General features: G+C 32.8%; 1 long non-coding RNA gene across 1 annotated transcript; it reads right to left on the bottom strand.

Annotated features, from left to right (window-relative positions):
- Nucleotides 1–6,431: 6,431 nt before the first annotated feature.
- LOC129414484 (uncharacterized) lies at nucleotides 6,432–8,425 on the bottom strand. The gene is made up of 2 exons (XR_008634407.2): nucleotides 7,467–8,425; nucleotides 6,432–6,604 (listed from the first exon to the last, which is right to left on the bottom strand). It is a non-coding gene; the product is annotated as an uncharacterized lncRNA (long non-coding RNA).
- Between the last annotated feature and the right edge of the window lie 1,366 nt (nucleotides 8,426–9,791).

Below are 9,791 nucleotides of genomic sequence, written 5' to 3'. Positions count from 1 at the left end.
TTGGCAAGAATTTACGAAAGCATATTAAGCATTACAAAAAACTTGTTAAGCTCATTATTAAATATGTCCATAGCCTACAGCGTTTGCGCGAACAGAACGAATTGTTTAAAAAAAACTCTCTCATTAATCTTCATCTAAATTAATAAATAATCAGATATTCGTTTATAATTTTAAATAACAGTATTCTCTATTATTTAAAGTCAGTTTTAGTTCAAAACAAGCAAAATTATTTTAAACAAGGTAATTAGAAAGTTGTAATTCAAATGTTTCAGCTGTTATTTACTAACTTTTTTATGTTAATTGCAATTCATGTCATAATAATCTTCAGTATACATTTTGCTTTTAAAATGTTACATTTTCATATTTTTATCTATTTACTTGTTTATTTTATATTCACCTAGATTGACAATGAAGCTGGCTTTAACTTGAAGTAATTTAAAGATCATCTGTGACCGAAGTCACGGAGACACGGAGTTATTAACGAATATTTTATTATCAGAGTGCAGCATTTTATCAAGGTTTTCTGGTCTTGTGTAATTAAATAAAACAAAAAAACTAAAATGGTAATTTTTTACAGTTGGATTAAAAGAAGCTTGATATTAGGAGCGTTTTAAAACTAATTCCAAAACATCTCGAGTTTCTAAATAAGGGACGCGCAGAAAATGTCATTCATTCATGTAATTTTATAGATTACACTCATTCACTTAACACACATATTATGCGTGCTTTAAGGGCTTTATAATTTAGCTGTAAACACTTGATTATGTCTGGCCGAATATTTTTTCTGCTATTCGGATGAATTCGTTATTCGTTATTCGCTATAGTAGCAGTGTGCCGTTCTTTGTTTTTTCGTGATTTAGTGTTTTTGTGATCGAGCACCTGTCTCATAATATTTTTGGATGTGCACACTTCTTATTCAATTTTTTGCAATAGCACATTATATTCAAAATTTTGAGCTCATAAAAAAGATTTTTCGCTTATTTAAATGACATGTTCATGTTTTTATGCACGTTTAGATTTGGTGCAATTTCCCAAAGGCTTATAATTAGGAAATACACACAACACGCTTAACTTATATTTTCTTATATTTCTACTTATATTCCTACTGTTCAGTAATGCAGAAAAGCGCAACACAACCATGTTAAAGCTATTAAACGTTCAGATGCAAAAATGAACTAAATGTAAAATTAGATAAATTAGTTAATGATATTGCGTAAATGCGCTCGGTCTCTTCAAATGTCTTCGCGAGTTATTTTGTTATAAGACTCAGTTATCATACATCACGTCTCTTCTACTGTAAGTACACGGAAAAAAATAAGACAAATGATGCGCGTTTGAGTCGAAATTTTATGAAGAATATGTCACTGTTTATGTAACTGGCAAAGAAAACTTCGCCAACGAAAGGTTTGCCAAAAAAGCCTGCATTTGTATGGCATCAAAGAGTATCTCCTAAACACAGAAAATCCGTGTCATGTTACTTCAATATCATAGAGTATACGCTCAGCATGAAGTTAAGCACACAAATTGTCGTCAGTATGGCCTACATGAAACACGACTGCCATCTACAGGTTTTTGTATTTCCTGCATCCCCCACCGAAGCCCCCTTCTGCGGGATCTCGCAGAATTTCGGAAGTCCTCGCGGCATTCTGCTCTCAGAGACGCGCATTTTTAAGGTGCTGAATTATTTGCGATCGATCACTCGGGGATCAATTTTCCACTTCACGCGAAATTGCATTATGGCGTTAAGAAAGACAACACGCTCTATACAAATGGAACATTACTCAAATTATTCCAGTAACATTTATTTTAACATAGTTTAAGTTATCCGTAAAATATAGACTATTAATTAAATTATCAAATTGTCAGTAATATGGGTAGATGAACCTCGCTAATCATCCACCCTCCTTATCCCATTGTGCCACTTGTGCCGCTTCTTGACATGGTTTTAACAACTTAAAAAAAATATATAATACACTTTTATACTAATGGTAAGTTACTTAACAATCAAAATTACTTGGCAAGCAGCTGTAGTACTTCTGTTTAATGCGGTATTGCTTGCCATTAATGTTTTCAATAAAAAACAACCTATCTACAATAAACAGAGAGAGTTAGATAGAGAATATGGTCTGAGAAGATCTAGCAGCTCCATAATGAGTTGTCTTGGGAGGCGAATTGTTTTATTTAGCCACGTCAGGCAAATTGTCAAAAGGTTTTAAGTTTTACCGAATAAAAAAAATGGCATGGACTAAACGGTTACGAGGTTACCGGTCTTGTGTGGAAGTCTGTTACCCCTATGTTTCCCTTTAGTGTTTTTATAGCGTTTTTATCACATTATACGTTTATTCTTTATATACATTGAAAGTTTTAATGGCTACTGAGATGTGTGTGTGTGTGTGTGCATTTATGTAATGTATCTTGATTGTTCTTGATTGTAAATTATTTTACAGTATTACAGTATGAATCATATTATATGTATAATATATATTTATTATGTATGGAAAAATAACAGTTTTAAAACAAACAGTAGAGAAAAAAAGGAAAAAAGACAGGTTAAAAGATATAAAACTATCAAATAAGAAATATTTAATAAATTGTATAATAGAATACATGATATTATTGCTTTTAGTACAGATGTGGCCTTTAAAAATGCGCGTCTCTGAGAGCAGAATGCCGCGAGCACTTCCGAAATTCTGCGTGATCCAGCAGAAGGGGGGTTCGGTGGGGGACGCAGGAAATACAAAAACCTGTAGATGGCAGTCGTGTTTCATGTAGGTCATACTGACGACAATTTGTGTGCTTGACTTCATGTTGAGCGTATACTGTATGATATTGAAGTAACATGACACGGAATTTCTGTGTTTAGGCGATAGACTTTAATGTCATACAAATGCACGCTTTTTTGGCAAACATTTCGTTGGCGAAGTTTTCTTTACCTGTTACATAAACAGTCACATATTCTTCATAAAAATCCGACTCAAACGCGCATCATTTGTCTTATTTTTTTCCGTGTACTTACAGTACAAGAGACGTGATGTATGATAACTGAGTCTTATAACAAAATAACTTGCGAAGACCTTTGAAGAGACCGAGCGCATTTACGCAATATCATTAACTAGTTTATCTAATTTTACATTTAGTTCATTTTTGCATCTGAACGTTTTAATAGCTTTAACATGGTTGTGTTGCGCTTTTCTGCATTACTGAACAGTAGGAATATGAGTAGAAATATAAGAAAATATAAGGTAAGCGTGTTGTGTGTATTTCCTAATTATAAGCTTTTGGGAAATTGCACCAAAACTAAACGTGCATAAAAACAAACAAGTCATTTAAATAAGCGAAAAATCTTTTTATGAGCTCAAAATTTTGAATATAATGTGCTATTGCAAAAAATTGCCCATCTCTAAAGGAGAATATTCATCTTTAAAGTTGAAGAAACAAAAAAGTAATGTACTGATAAGCATTCGTCAAATATATATATATATTAGGGATGTGCCCGAAGCCGAATTCGTTATTCGGAAGGGCACGGATAATGGCTTTAAAACGAATAACGAATTCATCCGAATAACAGAAAAAATATTCGGCCAGACATAATCAAGTGTTTACTGTAACAGCTAAATTATAAAGCCCTTAAAGCACGTATAATATGTGTGTTAAGTGAATCAGTGTAATCTATAAAATTACATGAATGACATTTTCTGCGCGTCCCTTATTTAGAAACTCAAGATGTTTTGGAATTAGTTTTAAAACGCTCCTAATATCAAACTTCTTTTAATCCAACTGTAAAAAATTACCCTTTTAGGTTTTTTTTTTGTTTAATTACACAAGACCAGAAAACCATGATAAAATGCTGCACTCTGATAATAAAATATTCGTTAATAACTCCGTGTCTCTGTGACTTCGGTCACAGATGATCTTTTAATTACTTCAAGTTAAAGCCAGCTTCATTGTCAATCTAGGTGAATATAAAATAAACAAGTAAATAGATAAAAATATGAAAATGTAACATTTTAACTCATTCACCGCCAGCCTTTTTGAGAAAAGTTGCCCACCTGCATTTTTGTGATTTTAACAAAATTTTCACAAAATTCCTTGCAGGAAAAATCATTTTCTATAAATATATAAACATACAAATTATATCAAATTAAAGAACACACCCTCTGCTTTCAAACAAACAATAAACAAACAAACAAACAAACAAAATGGGGAAAAAACGTTTCATTATATATTTACTTTTTCTACTTAATTTAACCACTGAAATATGGATATTTCTCTTCAAAAATACAACATTTTGAGCAAAAAGCTTAAAAAATTGCGTTTTTGTAAAGGAATTTATGTTAGAGATCAGACTCAGAATGACTATCAAACATAAAGGCAGTTAAAATAAATCATTAACTCTTTTTAACTTCCGTTTTTGATAAATTCGATTTGGCGCCATCTGGTGGATAAAAGCGGTATTACACTTTCACTTTGAAATTCGTCCAAAAAGGCATATTTATTAGTTAAATATGAACTCATAAATGACGAGATAACTCGTCAATGGCGGTGAATGAGTTAAAAGCAAAATTTATACTGAAGATTATTATGACATGAATTGCAATTAACATTTAAAAAAAGTTAGTAAATAACAACTGAAACATTTGAATTACATCTTTCTAATTACCTTGTTTAAAATAATTTTGCTTGTTTTGAACTAAGTCAAAACTGACTTTTAAATAATAGAGCATACTGTTATTTGAAATTATAAACAAATATCTGATTATTTATTAATTTAGATGAAGATTAATGAGAAAGTTTTTTTAAACAATTCGTTCTGTTCGCGCAAATGCTGTAGGCTATGGACATATTTAATAATGAGCTTAGCAAGTTTGTTGTAATGCTTAATATGCTTTCGTAAATTCTTGCCAAAACAGATGTTGTTTTACTATTCTGTCAGTGCAGGTACTTGCGTGTCTGTGCGTTGCGTTTCGGATCTGTCAGTCAGCGCGAGTCTTGTTGATCTTAATAACTTTTTAACATAAATCAGTCCCGAACTTTATCTTTCTTAATAACTCTTTAAACATCAAGCAAGTCCTGCATTTTATTTTCAAATTCCTGCATGTTTTTAAACCGAAACCAAGATGTCAGACATGACATGCATCTTAGTATTAATCATTTCACTCTCAGAAAACGTATAAGATGTTTAATTAATAGAGTATTTGAAAACATCCCACTCATTTAGACAGAATGGGTCACATATGTAATGTGCTGAAAGACACAATAAACGCTTAAAGCGCTCTTAAGTTCAACGCAGATAGGCACAAGCTGTATGAGGCTTTGAAAATGAGAAGTTTGTTTTCCATGCCTATTATTAATGAGAATCAAGTTATTTGTCTTTTTGATAAAAAATGTGTAATATTATTTTTTATAAATATTTACAGTTATTTAAGTTATAATTATAATAAAAGCAAAAATTCATTTAAAATTGTAAAACATATTTAATGCTAACTTTACTTACAAATTCAGAAAATATTTTTTACAGTGTATAAATAAAACGACATGAAGGAAGTTCATTCCAAAATGTAATGCGTCTAGTTTTAGCAGCTACCAGTGACACAGAAAGTCAAGAAATTAAAAACCACCCACCCCCCAGGTCTGCCAATTCTTTGCCAACCCCCAATTCTAATCGCCTCTCAGGGAATCAAAAGAAAACCGTTTTTTCAACTTTTGACCAGCGTGTGGCGTTTTAATTCCCACCCTTGCAGTTCCTTTGTTTAAACGCCAATCTAGGCCTACATACGCTGTAAGTTCCCTGGTGAAAAAATAGTATGCTAAATATATTTAATTTTGATATACTTAAGTATACTTGCAGTCACACTAATGACCAGTATACTTAAAGTGTGCTATTGATTAGTTTATTTAAAGAGTGCTATTTTGGAACAATTAATTTTGTACTTAATATATTTTAGTTGTATATTAATTGTAACAAAGTACAACTTTAAGTGTATTTAGTGTACTTTTGTGTGCTAAAGTGGAACAACTTTAAGTGTATTTAGTACAATTTAAGTACATGACTGTTTTTGTGCTAAATTCATGCTTGATAAGTGGATTTAGAGTGTGTTTTATTTATGTTAGGAGTACATTACAAATGTATTATGAGTGTCTTGCAAACATACAATCAGTATACCTTAAATAGACTGTTTGCATACATTCTATATATTTTTGGCCAATCCAAAATTCTAAAAACTGCCCTAGTGAAAAATGAATATGCCAAGTACATTACATTTTGTATACTTTTACATACCTGCAGCTAGATTAGTAATGAGTATACTTCAAGTGCGTTAATAATTAGTTAACTTAAAGAGTGCTATTTTGGGAATAGATTACTTGCTGGTAACATAACCAAAATAATTTTTTCCAAATAAATAAAAGCTGATTAAAACAGTCAAAAACAATTCATTTTAAATATATTTAAAATATAGTTTTATTCACAGCATTCAAAGTGTACAGTATTTGCCTAAAAATTGAACAATTACTCATTGAAGAATGTCAAGATGATTAAGTTTACAACGTCTTTCTCTCCCAAATCAACTTTAGTCTGGCAGGTTTTGGTTCAGCCGTAGGAAATCTGAAAAAGATAGACAATAAGCTCAATTAAAAAGTGTTTAATATTAAAACATTACATTTATTTAAGACTTACTGTATTAAATCTATAGTTTACTGGCAGAGATTGTATAGCAGATATATTTTTACCTAAACTAGAGCTTGACTAAAATGTCATCATATATATTAAGGGGCGGTTTCCCAGACAGGAATTAGACTAGTCCTAGACTAAAATAAATGTAAGAGCTGTCCAAACTGAAAACAACTTGCTCTGACATATCTTAAAATAAATCAGTGCCCTCTGTTTTACATCGTAATGCACACAAGTAATGTTTTTAGTAAGGCATGTTTGTTAAAACTATCCTAATTAAACTAAGGTCTAGTCCTGGATAAAGCTAATCCCTGTCCGGGAAACCACCCCTAAGAGTTTTCATTATAATGACTTGCCTATATGGGCTGCAAAATCCTCCTTACATAAAATACTTTAGCTCCTAAAGAAAGATTTTATTGTATTAAATTTAAATGTAAAACTTGTCAGAAAGAAAATGCAACAAGCAGACAATTGGGTGGTTTCCTGTAAAGGAATTAGCTTAAAACAGGACTAGGCCTTAGTTTAATTAAGAAATATAACTAGTTTCAAAAAACATGCCTTAATAAAAACATTACCTGTGTGCATTTTGAGGCAAAACAAAGGACACTGGTGTATTTTAAGATATGTCAGTGCAAGTTGTTTTCAGGTTGGACAGCTCTTACATTTATTTTAATCTAGGACTAGTCTAATCCCTGTCCGAGAAACCGCCTCAATATGTATATAACGTTATCTAAACTGAAGCTTGATTTACTACTACGAATTAATTATTATATCTTAAGAGTTTAAAATGACTTACCATTAGCTGCAAAGTCCACAAATGTCTTTGAAAAACTTTAGCTTCTGAGGAAAGAATGCAGCATCATTAATACTAAATACAGTTAGGTAAAAGCCTTACAACCTCTAAACAGTCAATAAATGGTTAACTTTCACGCTACATTAAAAAAACAGATTTTCTGACGCTACCTTTTTTCATTAACATATACATACACACCAATACATATATTTAACAAAACAATCGGGTGTACTAATTTGATATAACAGGCTAACAGTGCTATCTTTCAAACCTTTAACATTAGCTATAAGCAGGGACGGTTTTTGCTATGGGCAATGTGGGCGAACGCCCAGGGCGCAATCTATGTGAGTGCGCACGAGCGCCCTAAAAAAAAATAATAATATCAAAACCGCTCATTTCCATATCAAGTTAGTGCTGAGAAACACAGTTGTGTGCGTGTCAGAAGAGGCACGGGTGAGGGGGGCGGGGAATCAACTTGCGACTGCAAGTCCCTCGCTCGCCTTGAGCAAGGGATTGACTGATCCCAGGCCAGAGGCCACACAACACAAACTGCTGCGTCTGCTTCCAAGTAAATTGTATTTTTCATTCCTAAAATTAACATAGACCCATATACCTACGAACATGTAATTAATTGGGTTATGTGAAAAAAAATTCTGTAGAGTCATCTAACTTACGTGACTCACGTCACGTGACTCCGGTTGATTGACGGGTAAAACGGACGTTGTTGTTGGCAAAATGTAATGCAAAGTTAATGATGTCGAGTCTTCATCTTCATCATCATGGATCAAATTAAAAGACCAAAGTAGCCATGCCATCTCAGTTGCCCGGTTCAGGAAAAGAAGATGAGGAGAAACGGGCAAAAGATAAAGGTATGCCGATTTCTATGAGTGACAACGTGAGTGACGTGACAGTAGGAAATAGGCTATTTATATTAGCCTCGCACTCTTGCTAATATCTTGCTATTAGCCACAGAATACGACTTTGGTTTTAGTTTTGCTGAACTAGCAACTATTAGAATTGAGGCATCATGTCATGCAAGTAAATTCACTCTATAGGCAACACAGTCTAGTTTGTGTGTGCAACACAAAAAAGTGCAAATTCACACAGACCTCCTGACTGTGTAATTTTTTATTGCTTTACGCTATATGTGTCAACTTAAATAACTTCTAATATACATTGACATGGCATTTTGTAAGCTACAGTGATATAGCTTTTTAAATAATTTGTAGTGTATGCTTAGTTTATATAGGATGTTAACAAATACTAATAAAATGTGTGTTATGGTCATTTTAATTGGGTAACTGATGCATGTGTGAAATAAGTGTATCTAACTTACATAATTGTATCTTAATTGGAAATTCAGGGGCACTTCTGAAATATTTTAGAGCTAGAGCACCCACTGGCCAAAATGAGGAGTCAGATACTTCCACAGCAGCAACTGTGTGTGTGTGCGTGTGTGTGCGCGTGCGTGTGCATGAGTGGGTGTTTATACTGTATTACATGTTTTTCTCTGTTCTTGCTACCTTTTTGTATTTAAGATTATATATAACAAAATAATACATGTTGGTGGCGGGGTTTGGGGGTAATCCTTTGTTTTTTTCTGGGGGGCGGCCAAGGGATGGTTCGCCCAGGGCGTAAATCTAGCCAGGACCGCCACTGGCTATAAGCTAAGCTAAGCTACAGCAGCTTATCACTAATAGCGAGTTAGACATCGCGTTATTGACAACATTTCGCATTCGAAATATGCTAGTCTACTGATAAACTTCAGAATGGTCAAACGATAATCAAATATAATTAATTTTAAGATATTTTAACGTACCTTGGGATTGAATCCGTCCGTCTTGAACGACTGGTAAAAATCAAAATACGTGCGTCGTGACGTCATCACACACGTCAGATGCATTATTCAAATCTCAGAATTCACTTTTCTCTGAAATGCATTTACGAAAACTGTTTAAGTTAATTAATGTGTACAGCTAAAAGCGGTATGCAATTGACTCAAAAACTACAAAAAAACAAACACCCATATTCCCCTTACGAAAATGAATGTTTTTTTGGGGGGGTAAAAGTTAAGTAACCATGTTTTTTTTTTGTGTATTGACTATTATTAGCAAAACCATGGTTATTTTGTGGTAAAACACAGTTAATTGGTTTTTCCAATGCTTGACTATAGTGAAGTTAAAGTGTACCTTATTATGTTAATAGTATATTACAAATGTATACATCTACAATATAAAATGTAACTGAACATACTCCTCTCTCGTAAGTTTAAGCCCACGTTATTTCTCCATAAAATAATATACATTTGTAGACCCCATATACTTTCAA

The sequence above is a fragment of the Misgurnus anguillicaudatus genome, chromosome 8 (genome assembly GCF_027580225.2).
Source record: "Misgurnus anguillicaudatus chromosome 8, ASM2758022v2, whole genome shotgun sequence".
Taxonomy (NCBI): domain Eukaryota; kingdom Metazoa; phylum Chordata; class Actinopteri; order Cypriniformes; family Cobitidae; genus Misgurnus; species Misgurnus anguillicaudatus.
The sequence above is the reverse complement of the archived record's forward strand: the minus strand, read 5'-3'. Positions and strand labels throughout refer to the sequence as shown.